At 26.2% G+C, this 14,523-nt stretch overlaps 1 non-coding gene across 1 annotated transcript; it reads left to right on the top strand.

Annotated features, from left to right (window-relative positions):
• Window positions 1–13,054: 13,054 nt before the first annotated feature.
• On the top strand, window positions 13,055–13,137 carry Trnal-uaa. Its single transcript has one exon. It is a non-coding gene; the product is annotated as a tRNA-Leu (tRNA).
• The last annotated feature ends 1,386 nt before the right edge of the window (window positions 13,138–14,523 follow it).

The raw sequence follows: 14,523 nt of genomic DNA, 5'->3' as shown, positions 1-14,523 counted from the left end.
ATATTTATATTCAAAGTTATTTTATACTTATATTTATTTATTTTTGAATTATAATATTTATATTCAAAGTTATTTTATACTTATATTTATTTATTTTTGAATTATATTATTGAATTTATTATTGAATTATATTTAAAGTTTGGCGATTTAACCCGGGAACACTCTGTGTATCGCGTCAATACGCTAGAGTTACTCGCAAGATCTTTGCTTGAACTATATCTGGTCGGCAGATCAAGTATCATATCCATATCTATATTCTGAGTTCACACTGGTTAGAACTGTTTGCAAGCTGCTGCAGGAATGTTCACAAAAAGCAAAATGTTAAACAAAATGTTAAACGTTAAATGAACAATTCTGCAATTGCTCGTGAGCTGTTTACAAACTACTTATTCGCTGTTCGCAGCTGCTGTTCATGAGTTGTTTGCGAGTTGTTTCATACTGAAATCTTGTGAATGAGCTAACGAATAATTGCAAGATTGTTCACTTGATATTTTTAGACAGGCTTTATAGTGCTGCTTGTAATCCACGCTACTGTTGGTGAACAATTCAACGTACGAACTATTCGCTAATAGCAACGTGAACACTTTCACAAACTCGCTTCAGAATGCAACGAACTCGTTTGCAAGAGAGAACAGTGTTCACTCGATAAGCAGTACATTAAAGAATCTGTTTTGCGAACTTCAAGCGTATGTGGATGAAGCGAACAATTCTGTAACTGTTAGTGAACTGTTTCTGTTAGCAAGCAACTCGCCAATTGTTCATGAACTGCTCGCTAGCAGTCTGGATCTGCGTCATACTTTGCTTTCAGTCGCTTGCGCTGGCAACTGATTGCGGACCATAACGAGTGACCAAACCGTACACAATGATTCGTCGCTGTCTTTTTCTTTTGAACTCGTCGGTATGACATCATTGGATAGACATTATTGAGAAGTAATAAATTTATTATTTGTTTTGCCCGACTGAGAAGATATTGCAATTTTGGGACAGAAAATTCTCGACGTGCGTAGCAATCAAGTGTTCGCAAGCTGCGGTTACGAACTTGCAAATAGATGGCGGACTAGCTTGTGAACAGTTTGCGAATAATTTACCACTAGTTACAATTTGTGAACAGCTCGCAGAGTTGACTTAATTTTTCGTTTTCAAGCGAGTTATTTACATTGTTTAGGAATTTCAGCACGACAATTGGTGAATAGCTCCAATCAATGTGGACCCCGGGGATTAAAAACGCGTCGAGAGAGCTTGCTTGGAGCTTGCGAACAGATCGTTTGATGCATCACCTCTCGAGTAAACACTGTTCGCTAGTCAGCACGTTGCTCGCTGTTTGCAGAAGTGTTCATACTTGCAGAAACTATAGAGAAAATAGCTCGCGAGTTTTTCGCAAACAGCAGTGCCGGACAGTTTGCGAACAGTTCACAAAATTTCCTGATTGTTCGCGGGCAATTCGTTGTAGACTTTGCTGCCACGCGTACGAAAATTTTGGAATTTAAGAGGAAAGATCGCTGAAGACCATTTTGAACGTGAAATATTGATAATTATTACTGATAATAATTATATAAATATAAATATAATGTATAATTTATATATATTTTTAAAAAATGTAAAAATATATAAATATAATATATAATATATTAATATATATTAATATATAGAATATAAATATATAAATATAATATATAGTATATTAATATATAGAATATAAATATATAAATATAATGTATAGTATATTAATATATAAAATATAAATATATAAATATAATGTATAGTATATTAATATATAAAATATAAATATATAAATATAATGTATATTATATTATATATAAAATATAAATATATAAATATAATGTATAGTATATTAATATATAAAATATAAATATATAAATATAACCATAAACTTAGACTGTGAATTTTTATGTGTTTGTAGTTTCTAGTTTATGCATTTACAGTAATTTTCAAGTATGAAAACGTACACGAGGCGCATAATGTGAAAAAATACGTGGTACAGTGCTTTTTATGATATTTAGTATATTTTTACTGAGGCTGTATTTTTTTTATGTTCTTAAAACCACAAATTTGCACAAAAATTCATGGTGCATTGATAATAAATGAAAACAGCGTTAGAAGGAAAAAGAAGCGAGGGGAAAATGGCTGCTGACAGAAAAAATTTTTAGATCTCAAAGCGTTTCTGATATAGAATAAATTTAATAAACGATCTATTAAAATACGAAACAGGATTTAAAAACTGTAGAATGTAAATCTATCTTTCCATTCGAAAGAAATGAAGGTGATCTTCGTACGACCTTTGCCATAAACTAAAAATCTACTTACACCAGGTTGTTACGCCCTTGAAATCCATTCATTTGTTATCTGAACTATTTTCTTTTGTATATTTATAGTTTAAAATTAGACATCCTGCATGAAATTTGCACAAAAATCCGCGGTGCATTGATAATAAATGAAAACAGCGTTGGAAGGAAAAAGAACAATTTTCTTTCGTATATCGATAGCTTAAAATTAGACATCCTGCATGAAATTTGCACAAAAATCCGTGGTGCATTGATAATAAATGAAAACAGCGTTGGAAGGAAAAAGAACTATTTTCTTTCGTATATCGGTAGTTTAAAATTAGACATCCTGCATGAAATTTGCACAAAAATCCGCGGTGCATTGATAATAAATGAAAACAGCGTTGGAAGGAAAAAGAAGAATTTTCTTTCGTATATCGATAGTTTAAAACTGGACATCCTGTATGAAATTTTTCTTATTTCATTACCAAATATCTACCTATGTCTTTCCTTCTTCCTTTTTTAGAAAGAATTCGCTGAATTTTTCCTTCCAAGCCCAGAGTACGAGTTGTTGATCTGCAATATTGATAAGATCTCGCTGTTCACGTGAAAGAAGCGACAAAGATTACGAGGAATTGCGGAAGCATCCGTGACATCGCGTGGTCCGGTGACGGAGATGAAAAGTGGGTGCGCGCGCGCGCGAGAGAGAGAGGAGGGAAGATCAGATGAGGACCAGGGGCGAGGAGACAGGGGTGAAGAATGAAAAATTTCATTTTAAAGCACGCCAGTACGACGAAGCCGTTCCTGTAAATTAAACTTTAATCAAAAATTCCCTTGAGTGAAGGCTGGTTAGAGCGAGTTACGCTTCTGCGGTGAACCATGCTTCCTCTGAATTAGCCGCGAATCGTCCCGGAAAAAAGCACCCACCGCCATGTGCTTGCCACCCTCACGAAACATCGTTATTAAATGAAAATTCGTTTCTTTCTCGCGAGGCGTTGCGATTAGCTGCAAGACGTTTGCTTGCCGTCGTGGTTGATCGAAATTCGTCGGGAGAACCTCGTTGCACGAGATGAAAAACATCCGGCGATTCTATTTGTGTTGTTGCCGAGAGTTGCTCCACCGCAACATAACTGAAACAACTTCGTTTGATAAATTTATTTATTTAACGTTTGTCAGACGTTTCTGTTTGCCGATGTCTCTCGTAAATATGTACCTTAAAAATAATCTACGAACGAACGGAAACATTTGTCTTTTTTACTTTACAAATTAGTTTTTGTAGTATTAAAATAGTTTCTATCTCTCCGTGTCTGTTTTAACTGAGAGAAATCTTGAAATAATTCTGAATGACACGAAAAAACATGTCGAGTAAAAGTTAGGGTATATATTACGATGTCATTCGTTTGATCTTGAGATCTATACAGAACTAGCGTCTTGTAATGTGCCAATTGAAATTTTTAGATGAATCCTCCGATTTTTAATAAGCCGACAAGTCATTCAGTCCTTTCTCTTCAAAAATATAAAATCAGAGCACCACTCAAAGTTTCTGAGCCGAACTGACTTTCGCAGGACATTTCGAGGCCATCTCAAGATCAAATGACGTCACTAAATATAATTTTTATTTGACACATTTTTTGGTATCACTCATATTTTTTTGAGATGTTTAAATGTTCTTTAGTTAAGACAGATACACTTTCTATAAAAACCTAACTATTTAGAAGAAAGAAACTTTTGATATTGAATTGTCTTTATGAATGGATAGTAAAGAATGAAAGTTTGATTATGGATTTGATAGAACTTTAAATGTTCGATCCTTGAAATATGTTGAACAGAAGAAAATTAATTAATTTGCATGGCAAACAATATAAATACCAGAGAATAAAAGAATTTTTTTTTAGTGGAGGACAATGTAACCCCATTAAGCAATACGGTGAACAAATAATTTATTTTAGGAACCATTGCAAGTTATTTATTATTACAAGTGTCAACTAAAGGACTGAAACAATTGAAATAACAATATACAAATAATTAATTGATCTACTTGTTTTTGTATTTAATTTATTGCATTAATGCTTTTTTTTACTTTGCTAAATATTTTTACATTATTAAATGTTTAAATATTATATTTAATATATTTTCTACATTATTAAATGTTTAAATATTATATTTAATATATTTTCTACATTATTAAATGTTTAAATATTATATTTAATATATTTTCTACATTATTAAATGTTTAAATATTATATTTAATATATTTTCTACATTATTAAATGTTTAAATATTATATTTAATATATTTTCTACATTATTAAATGTTTAAATATTATATTTAATATATTTTCTACATTATTAAATATTTAAATATTATATTTAATATTTATTCAAAACAATTATATCGTTTAATATGTAGTTCAATACCTCAATTGAACTATTTCATGATAAATATAGCAACATGCAATATTATCGTATACTATAAAAAATTAAAAAAGTTTTTCTTCGAATACGTTTGAATTGAATATGTTACATTAAAATCAAATATAATAAAAACCGCAGAAATATGTCCCAATAGTATTATTGTATTTAATATGCTGCACGTATATTATGGAACTGACTTTTTACGATATTTAAAAGAATTAAGATATTTAAAACATTCAATTTATTCCACGTGATAATTTAAATGAAACAGGATATGTAAAGTTTTGCAATATAGAAACTGTATAAACATTATTCATACAGCATAGGTAATAAAAGTCAGGTGAGTCAATAAACATGTTAATTTCAAATCATGCAAACGAGGACTTCATTGCATAGAGAGTAGTAAAAGATTGTAGATAATTACCTGTTCGTTTTAGATTTCTGAAATCAAAAATTTCCACGAAGTGTATTTTTATAACCCTGATAATTATTTACGAGGTTGTGGCATTTGAAATATTTGAAAAAGAAACAAACAAACAAAAAAATGGCGTCTATACACGTGTGCATATGCCAAAAATTGAAATCATACATAAAAGGAATCTGAGTTTTTAAATGATGCACAATGAAACAATATTAACAATAAAGAAAGAAATAAAGTACATTTAAAAAGCTAATATAATAAAATCGCTAATCAATAAAATATTACACATATAATATTATTAATTCTGCTATAATAAATATAATATTAATTCTGCTATATCTCTGATGATCAGATGAAAAAGTACGTACAAGTTAAATTTTAATCAAGACATTCGCAAGTACAAGTATAGCACAGGATATCATGCGATTCCAAGTTAATTCTACATGTAAAACAGAATCTCTTGTAAAAAAAAGTTGTGTTCTACATTTTTCATTTGAATATTTTCCCACGTCAATCAATTATTCATTTTTGTCGAATCCAGAAGTCAATTTAATTCAGCTCAATACTTGACAAATTTTTGAAATTCGATTTTCGCGAAAACGAGGCCTTGAACAAAGAAAAATTTATTTTCCATCTTCGACTTATTTTTACATGTCGATTGCCTACGAGTTGTATATTTTGTCTATATAATGCATATTTTGTAATACAATGGGACAAGACATGCTATGAACTTTTCAAAATCCAACATCTGATTTTATATTTTATTTTAAATTTAACTACTACAAGTCTTTCTTTATAAAATTAATAATTAGTCTGCGAATTTTTGTGGAAATCAGAAAGCAGGTAATACATACAAATATATAAAATATCATAAATTATATATATATAGCTATTAATAAATAACTATAAATTATCATAAATTATATATATAGCTACTAATAAATAACTGTAAATTATCATAAATTATGTATAATAATAAATAACTGTAAATTATCATAAATTATGTATAATAATAAATAACTGTAAATTATCATAAATTATATATATAGCTATTAATAAATAATTGTAAATTATCATAAATTATATATATTAATAAATAACTATAAATTATCACAAATTATATATATAGCTATTAATAACTATAAAATAAGTAACTGTAAATTATCATAAATTATATATATAGCTATTAATAAATAACTATAAAATAAGTAACTGTAAATTATCATAAATTATATATATAGCTATTAATAAATAACTATAAAATAAGTAACTGTAAATTATCATAAATTATATATATAGCTATTAATAAATAATTATAAATTATCATAAATTGTATATATTAATAAATAACTATAAAATAAATAATTAATAATTACTAAATATTTATCATAAATTTTATATATATATATATAGAATGATAAATATTAGCTACTATATATATATATATAGTTTATTATCTGTCATCGTGAAGATATTTCTGTCTATCACTTGCTACTAATATTTGCCTGTTATTTTTGGTAAATATAAACGTAATTTTTGGTAAATATAAGCGTTAAAACAAGTATTACAAGTACGAATTGTTTTTCTTATAATGTTGAAAATTACAATTTCAAATTATTCATGTTTCGTAAAATTGTTTAAAGTAATTTAATTTTAATTTAATTTATAGAATTGTTTGAAGTAACTCAGTTTGTAAATTTTCGCAAAAGTGGATCGACATTATTTTGCTGAAAGAGTTAAAAAATGTATACTAATTTCTAATTTTGCCTTTTTTAAACGAATGCATCACTTATATAGCTAAATTCCTTTTTTCACTTCACTTTTCAATGTATTTCGTGAAAAATGTTTTCGAGAGTTCACTTTGAGCGATATTTCTGTCCCTTCAACGACTGCGATTCGCAAATAAGATACATTTAACTTAATATCCTTTCGAGAAATGTATACTACATGTACAACATATAATATATGTAATACAAGTGCATGAATTTCATTAAAATCAATATTGTACATTTGGAAATAATGCTCTGTTAATGTTTTCGTAAAAGCAACACTAAACAATAAATAAGAACGTAGAAAATAATTCGAAAGTAGAAATATAATAATTGGTTCGTGTTAATTTTTTTCCAATTACATCGACTTTGAAAATTGTGCACGAGAAAATAATTTCAAATAGATTTTCAACAATTTTTCCCTTCAATTCCCTTCCCCGAATTTTACGCATATTTACTGCTGTACTTTCCCTTTGCTTTTCCCACTCGATTTATACTTTATTGATAATTTCAATATGGCCCGATTCCGACGAACTTCTATGGATCAAATAGTCACGTCGGTCCTTTACCGAACAAAATTGAATCAGCGCGCGTCGAATGCAGCAGTCAATCTCTCTCGTCAATTTCTAAGTGAATGAATTTCGGGATGCTCGATTAGCCAGCTGAAATCTCCTCGATAGTTCTGATGGAGTGTCTCGGATCGATGAAAGAAAAATGTACAGTTGGATTTAACTTGAAAATTCGAATTAGAAGCCGGGCAGTATTGATATTCGATTAACGTGTATGCATAAATTCTATTTTGTAAGTGTATATATAGATTGTTCCCGAAATCGTGGTACAAACGGCCAGGATATGATTCTACATGTAAAAATAAATCGGAAAGGACAAATGAAATTTTCCCATATGAGGCTTCGTTTTCGAGAGAATCGAATTTGAAAATTTATTAAGCACACTAATAATGAAATAAAATAATAGAATAATAATAATAAATTAAAATAATAGAATAATAATAATAAATTAAAATAATAGAATAATAATAATAAATTAAAATAAAATACTGAAGTACTAAAATACTAAAATACTAAAATACTAAAATACTAAAATACTAAAATACTCAAATACTAAAATACTAAAATACTAAAATACTATACTACTGTAATACTAAAATACTAAAATACTAAAATACTAAAATAATATACTACTGTAATACTGTAATACTAAAATACTAAAATAATATACTACTGTAATACTGTAATACTAAAATACTAAAATAATATACTACTGTAATACTGTAATACTAAAATACTAAAATAATATACTACTGTAATACTGTAATACTAAAATACTAAAATAATATACTACTGTAATACTGTAATACTAAAATACTAAAATAATATACTACTGTAATACTGTAATACTGTAATACTAAAATACTAAAATACTAAAATACTAAAATACTATAATACTATAATACTATAATGCTATAATACTATAATACTATACTACTATAATACTATAATACTGTAATACTAAAATACTAAATACTAATAAACAAAATATAGCTGATAAATTTTTAAACTTGATTTTCTTGAAAGCGAAGCGTCATATAAAAAAATTATATCCTTTTTATTCGACTTACTTTTACGGATAGAAACACTTTGCCACTCGAATCATCCTTGGCTGGTTCGACGATTTCTAGAACACCTTGTACCAGCATTTAGGCAAATACTAGCTATATTAAAAAAATGATGAAGAAATTATTAAAACATTTAAAAACTACTGAAGGTATAATTATTTATAATATGATAATAAATGTATAAATAAATGTATTTTCATATATAACGTATAATATAATAAATATATAATAATAATATAAGAAGTATCATAATAATGTACATACAATATTTTTTTTTTCTTCTTTTTGCCTGTAGATTAAGTTCTCGAAATTTGGTCGTTTAAGTTTGAGACATCCTTTTATATTTGAATTAAAATTACAAATTATCTGTTGTGATGTTTGCGTGGGTTACACAATAATGCGAAAATTTTACTTTTCAGAGTTATGTACAATGTCTGGAATGCTTGGTTAAATAACAAGTTAATATTTGGACTGGCTGTACTAAATGTTCGAATTCCATACGTATTTTGATTGTTGGCATTTCGTTGCTATGCAAAATGTTTCATATAGTATAGAAATATCTCATACTTCGAATAACATGTGTTAGTTGCGCAATAGTAATTTTAAATTTGATTATTTTTGATTATTTTTCTGCACGAAGAATCGATGTCGTTTTAAAGTGACAGTTATTTAAAGGTTTCTCCAGTTATATTCGCAAATGTTTTACATTCATTCTATAACTTTAATAGATTGTAGTGAACAATACAATTGCGATATGATATGATACTGTATGAACAATATACAGGATGTTCTGTAACTGATGGTACAACCAAGTGCGAGGTAATTTTCTAGGTGAAAAGACGAGTCGAAAAGGAAGAATAAAATTTTTTCATCGAAGCATTTCTTTCTGGGAAAGTCGAATTTGACAATTTACCAAGTGTACTTGAATTTAAATAATATTCTATGCGCAAAAGTGATAGGAAAGTGTAGAATAAAATTTTTTCATTTGAGGCGAGGTCAAGAAAATCATCAAGAAAATGAGCTTTGAATATGTTTCGTTAAAAATTGCCTTGGTGCACGTGTACTTGACAAATTTTCAACCTCGATTTTCTCGATTGAACGTAGGCTTTAATAAAAAAATTTTATTTTTCCTTTTCGAATCATTTTTTTTCACGTAGAATCACCTTCTATTTGGTTGTACGGGACATCTTGTATATTAAGAACTACGCGCTCCGATATCGACTGTTACTTAATGCACTCTGGGAATTCCAAGTAATGGTACTAATTGAAAACACTTCTATTGTTTGTATCGATGTTGTAATGACTCAGATCGATAACCTCTTCGCAGCTGAAGTAGAACACCTGTTGATCTTTCGTAACAATAAACTTATTCTTCTTCGAGAAGCGTAATTCAGAAGTGTAGTTTTCAGAAAAAAAGAAAGACGGAAATGCAAACGAGAATGAATAATGGAACAAAAGTGTTAATGCAAATCGAATTTCTTCTGTAAAACTTAAGTGTTCTTATTCAGTCTTTTAATCTTTGAATCTAAAAATTCAATCTATTAGAAATCATTGTCTTTAATTTTATATGATAATTGTCCCAATTTTATATGACAACAATATGAATAGTAAACACAAAAATGTAAAATTTATGCGTTATATATCAATAACTCTGGAACTGTTTTTTTTAGAGTTAATACAGAATCAAAAAAATAATAATTCTTGTCGCATTGATATAGGAAGCCAATCGAAATACACAGAGTTATAAATTCCAGTATTATACAATAGTTGCACTTGATAAAGATTTTATATAATTATTTCATCAGAATCAAAATCGACTGTTTTTAATTTATACTTTAATATTAGAGTTTTCAACTCCAAAAGTTACATTTAAATAAAAGAATTTTAAATAAAATCATTGAATAATAAATAAAATAAAGTAAATAATAAAATAAATAAATAAAAATAAATTCTTTTTAAATAAAAGAAAATCATTCTTTTAAAATAAATTCATATAAAATGCAAAGGAAAGAAAAAATTGGAAAGAAAGAGCCAATACGTTCGTTATTTAAATATATTAATTATGCTAATATGTTAAATACCTATGTTCGTTTCAAAACAACAATGATTGATAACAATCACTTACTTAAACGATTGTCGTGCAATTATTATCGTGAATAAAATGAATCAATGAATTATTTAAAACGTGCAATTCTGTATGTAATTAACATATTTATAATAGATTGGATAAAGATTTTCATAAATTCATAAAGATTCATAAAGATTGGAATATTTCTCTGTTTATGAGTACTGACTACGAAACGTTAGTAATTACAATCTGTATCTAATAATTGCAATTCGCGATAATTAATTATTCTGGAACGTAGATTAATATAAATATGCTTTCATACGTTCCAAGATATTATTTGTTTTCTGCATTAATTTCTTGATATGATCTCCAATTGTACATATTTTTAGTACATGTGGTAAACATCTATATATAAATGAAAAGATCAAAATTAATTTGTTTCTATTGATTATTAATTCTACAATTATAAAAGTATCTGGTGATGAAATGACTCATATTCTTTGTGTCTTTCTATAAAACATAATATTAGACAGTAACAGATTTAATCCTTGCAGGACTTGAAACTAACAGTCATTAGGATCTCCTAACATTTTAAGATAATCGTGAATTAAAGCAAATAACAATTAATTTTACGAAACCTTTATTGCGAATGCTTATATACTGCACATATGTAGTTGTAATATAATATGAATTGTAATATAATTGTAAGACTAGAAATGAGTACTGACTTTCGACATACAAAATAATTTTATTTTATTTCATTATACGATCTAGTTATATCATTTTTAGTTGACCAAATGATTAAAAGGTTTAATCGTTCCTGAAGTATATTTCTTATATATTTATTTTTTGTTGTACTTTGTGGAAAGTTTTCTTTACTTTGCAAGTATTGACGGATATTATTATTTAATTATTATATTATTATTATTATTATTATTATTATTAACACCTTGATTGCTACAATAGTCATTGATGACCGTCGTTTCTATTTCTATAAGTTTTCATTTCTGTAAATATTTTAGAATAATTAAAATGAGATTGAATATCATTAACAATGAACGTCAAATAACATAATTGATTACATAATATAAAATACGCTTTTATCGTATCTTATTATAATATAGTATCTTATTTAGTAATTAAATATTTTGTTCCACAATCAACGTGTTAAAAATATATATTGACAAACATCGTTAATTAGATTAAACTTTTTATCCCGGTCTTTATATATACACAAAGTGTATATATTAACGCGTATATTTTATGTCAAGTCTGTTGAACTGGCGGCTCGTACTCCTTTTTATAAGTCGTAGGAAAAGAATCTTCTTTACTCTGCTTTTTTTTTTCTTTTCCAGACGAGCCCCATAGTCACTCGCTTTTTGTAACAAAATTAAATTTTCTCATCGACTTTTTTTTTAATGAAATGTGACAAAATAATGTAAGAATACATAGTAATAATTAATTGTTGAGACTTCAGTCTTAAATCACGAAAAAATATAAAATATAATATTATATAATATCCATTATAAATAAATAAATAAATATATATATATATAAAATTTTTTTTCATACAATATACTGTATATAAATTGAAAAAAGATTATAGAATTAAATAGAATTAAATAAAATATGTGTAATAGTGGCTAGCTTGCACATAGTGGGAGAATTAAATAAGAGGGGGGAACGGTTTATCGAGAGCCAAACTCTTGTAGCTCGCAAGGAAGAAGTGTCTTATGTAATTCCAACAATTGTTTAATCACTTTTTTGACAATTATTTTTGGAGGGCCTGTAATACGTGACTCGACACTTACAGTGTCATTAGCATCAGGATAAATTTGCCTTTGATATTAGATATTCAACATTAGCAGTTTCAAAATAATTGCTCTTCATTATTTAGATTATTTTTTCTTCAAAAAACACAATATGTATTCGTTTGTTTTAATTATTCTAATTTTAATCTGTATATATATTTTTAGTATTATATACGTATATATTTTTTTATATATAAAATATTATACTTAAATTGACTATTTTTTAATATATAATAATATACATATTTAATATACAATATATATATATATATATAATCTTTTAATATACATTAAATATTTTTCTCACGCTGTTTGAAATATCCTTTTTTGACTCATATTTTTAGTATTATATACATATATATTTTTTCATACATAAAATATTATACTTAAATTGACTATCTTTTAATATATAATAATATACATATTTAATATACAATATATATATGCATAATCTTTTAATATATATTAAATATTTTTCTCACGCTGTTTGAAATATCCTTTCTTGACTCAAATGAAAATAATATGTATTATGCTGGGTTAGTTATCTGACTTGTTTGATGTTATATAAAAATTATATAACGTTAAAAAATAATGATTAACTTTTTATAATTTTATTTTTCTCGAGATATTAAAATATGGGGAAATTCATTAATGCTAGGTTGGCCGAGCGGTCTAAGGCGCCAGACTTAAGTTCTGGTTCCCTCTGGGAGCGTGGGTTCGAACCCCACACTTAGCAAAAGATATTTTTTGATGGCACAGTAGTGACTATGATGAGCTTAAAGTCTCAGCTCCTAATCTGAGATCGCGGATTTCAATTCAATTTCTCCCCCTGCCGATGCGGTGGTGTTTCTTCCGAAGCGAGGGTAGTAAACGTGACATCGTATTATCGTGACAGAGTAATACTTAAACGTACATTAGTGATTGACATTTATTGATCAGCTACAAATTTGATCATAATGGATATTTTTCGATCATCAGAAAATTCGTTAACTTTTTTAATAATTGGTAATTTTTTAATCTTTTTAAAATACCTTAATCAGTCTCTTGTGCCAAGCTGACACATTTTTCTTGCAAAAATGTTATATTATAACATTTAAAATTATATTACTTTTTTTAAAAATTTATATTATTTTATATCATTATATTTCAAATTATATATATATATATTTTAATTTACATTATTTTATATTATTATATTTCAAATTATATATTTTTTTTAAATTTACATTATTTTATATGATTATATTTAAAATTATTTTCTTTTTTTAATTTACATTATTTTATATTATTATATTTCAAATTATATGATTTTTATATTATTATATTCCAAATTATATTATTTCTTAAAAATTTATATTATTATATTTCAAATTATATTATTTTTTTAAATTTACATTTATATTATTATATTTCAAATTATATTATTTTTTTAAATTTACATTTATATTATTATATTTCAAATTATATTATTTTTTTAAATTTACATTTATATTATTATATTTCAAATTATATTATTTTTTTAAATTTACATTTATATTATTATATTTCAAATTATATTATTTTTTTAAATTTACATTTATATTATTATATTTCAAATTATATTATTTTTTTAAATTTACATTTATATTATTATATTTCAAATTATATGATTTTTTTAAATTGATATTATTTTATATTATTATATTTAAAATTATTTTCTTTTTTAAATTTATACTATTTTATATTATTATATTTTTTTATATTATTTTTTTCACACGTATGTAACATTTAGTTTTCAAACTCACAGCATATATCTTTGACAATTTTCGATAATACCTGTTCGAGTTGTAATATTCGAACTGAGCAGACAGTACATTGCGAAAACAAAGATAGTGAACTACAGATCTTCATGCAAAATCATATTTTTGGAAATATAATTATCAAAAAATCAGATTCGAATAGAAACTTGTGTCTTACATGGGAAATATTATAAAATGTATGATACTTTGAACGCTTTCTGCTTTGTTCGACTTTATAACATTACGTACATTTACAAAAATTGTCGAAAGTGCATACCTTCTCTCATCAAGCACGCACAAATTAACAGTCATTTGATTTTCATTATTTTTTTACCTTCCATCTC

The sequence above is a fragment of the Frieseomelitta varia genome, unplaced genomic scaffold, assembly GCF_011392965.1.
Source record: "Frieseomelitta varia isolate USP_RPSP 00005682 unplaced genomic scaffold, Fvar_1.2 scaffold_837, whole genome shotgun sequence".
Lineage (NCBI taxonomy): Eukaryota > Metazoa > Arthropoda > Insecta > Hymenoptera > Apidae > Frieseomelitta > Frieseomelitta varia.
Note: the sequence above shows the minus strand (reverse complement) of the source record. Positions and strands in the feature narration are given on the sequence as shown.